The sequence below is a fragment of the Penaeus vannamei genome, chromosome 16 (assembly GCF_042767895.1).
Source record: "Penaeus vannamei isolate JL-2024 chromosome 16, ASM4276789v1, whole genome shotgun sequence".
NCBI lineage: Eukaryota > Metazoa > Arthropoda > Malacostraca > Decapoda > Penaeidae > Penaeus > Penaeus vannamei.
Window position 1 is genome coordinate 39190534 of NC_091564.1, and position 2500 is coordinate 39193033.

Here is a 2500-nt window from a genome sequence, read left to right on the forward strand (position 1 = left end):
ACAAAGAACATGTACTTAGAAGAGCTGATAGGATAAGGAACAAGAAACATAAAATTAACACAAAAAAATAAATAATCAACTACAATTTAGACAGAGAAGCGTAGATTGACAAAATGAGTCAATTCTTTTAATTAATCTGAGCTATTTATAGATCAAAGAATACGTCTATTTTGTCAGTAGAAAGATAGAGTAGAAAGATTATTTAACTTCAAAGATCACACAATGAAAATGAAAGAAATGATTAAGTTGATAATACTAGAATGCAAAAAATAATGATTTTAATTATTTTTGATAATACTAGAATGCAAAAAATAATGATTTTAATTATTTTATTTAGCGTTATCTTAAAAGAGGGAAGACAGAAAATGAAAAACAGAAGGAAAAATAAGAAAATAAAGAATAGGAAGAACAAGAGAGAAAGAGATGGGAAGACAGAAAATGAAAAACAGAAGGAAAAGTAAGAGAATGAGGAATAGGAAGAACAGGAGAGAAACAGATGGGAAGACAGAAAATGAAAAACAGAAGGAAAAGTAAGAGAATGAGGAATAGGAAGAACAAGAGAGAAAGAGATGAGAAGACAGAAAATGAAAAACAGAAGGAAAAGTAAGAGAATGAGGAACAGGAAGAACAAGAGAGAAAGAGATGAGAAGACAGAAAATGAAAAACAGAAGGAAAAGTAAGAGAATGAAGAATAGGAAGGACAAGAGAGAAAGAGATGAGAAGACAGAAAAACAGAAGGAAAAGTAAGAGAATGAGGAACAGGAAGAACAAGAGAGAGAGAGAGATGAGAAGACAGAAAATGAAAAACAGAAGGAAAAGTAAGAGAATGAAGAATAGGAAGGACAAGAGAGAGAGAGAGAGAGAGAGAGAGAGAGAGAGACAGAGAGAGAGAGAGAGAGACAGAGACAGAGAGATGAAAATTGCTTTTAATAGATAATTGAGTTTAATGAGATTTGAGAAGAGTTTCAGCCGGGTTTTAACAGCGACTGAGTGAGAGAACACATAAGGAGGAGACATCATGTTACTTAAAAGTAACATGAAGTTGTGTCCTTAAACATTTCTTTTTGTCTTTTTTAAACTCAAGATTTTTTTTTTTTTTTTTTTTTTTTTTTTGTCCTGTGTCCTTAAACATTTCTTTTTCTTGTCTTCTTTTAGCTCAAGATTATTTTTTCCTTTTCTTTTTGACCTTATTTACAGCACAAGAAACAGTCAAGCAGCGAAAATTGGGTTGAATACACTAAAGAAAAAAATAAATTGAATAGCGACTCAGTTGATATAGAGAGAGAGAAGAAAAGAGAAAGCGTGTGACACTTGTTATACAAAAGAAAAATAAACAAATAAATAAATAAATAGATAATGAATAAATAAATAAATAATAAATGAATAAATAAATAAATAAATAAATAAATAAATAAATAAATAAATAAATAAATAAATAAATAAATAATAAATAAATAAATAAATAAATAAATAAATAAATAAATAAATAAATAAATAAATAAATCACAATAAAGCAATAAATAAATAAAGCAATAAATACATAAAGCAATACATAAATAAATAATAAATAAATAAAATAAAGAAAGAAAAAAGAAAAAAAGTAAGAATGAGAAAAGTGAAAAAAGTGAAAAAGTAAAAATAAAATGCAAATTAAACGCAAGAAAACAAATGATAAAGAAGAGAACAATGCTAAACGAAGTTTTATATGGATCATACAGTGATATAAATCGCTGAAGATGTTATCAGCATCGACCAAGCAACGTAACGAGGAAAAAAAGAAAACAGAAGAAAACGGAATAACAGTGAGGAAGAAAAGGATAAAAAAAAAAAGAACGGTGGGAAACAAGAAAACAAAAAGGGAATGTCAGTGAAGCAGAAAAGAAAAACAAAACAAAAGGAAATGGTGGAAATGAAACATAGAAACAAAAAAACGAAAACGGAATATAAGTGATGTAGAAAAAGGAAAAAAAAAGAAACGGTGGGAATGAAACATGCAAAAGAAAACAAAAAGGGAATGTCAGTGAAGCAGAAAAGAAAAACAAAACAAAAGGAAATGGTGGAAATGAAACAAAAACGATATATAAGTGATATAGAAAAGGTGAAAAAGATGAAACGGTAGGAATGAAACATGGAAGAGAAGAAAGCGGAATATCAGTGACGCAGAAAAGGGAAAAAAAGAAACGGTAGAAATGAGACATAAAAGAGAGAGAGAGAGAGAGAGAGAGAGAGAGAGAGAGAGAGAGAGAGAGAGAGAGAGAGAGAGAGAGAGAGAGAGAGAGAGAGAGAGAGAGAGAGAGAGAGAGAGAGAGAGAGAGAGAGAGAGAGAGAGGGAGAGAGAGAGAGAGAGCGAGAGACTGACTGAACGAGAGAAAGAGAGAGAGAGAATGAGAGAGAAAGAGACAGAGACTGAACGAGAGAGAGAGACTAAACGAGAGAGAGAGACTGAACCAGAGAGAGAGAGAGAAAAAAAGAAAAAGAGAGAGAGAGAGAAAGAAAACAG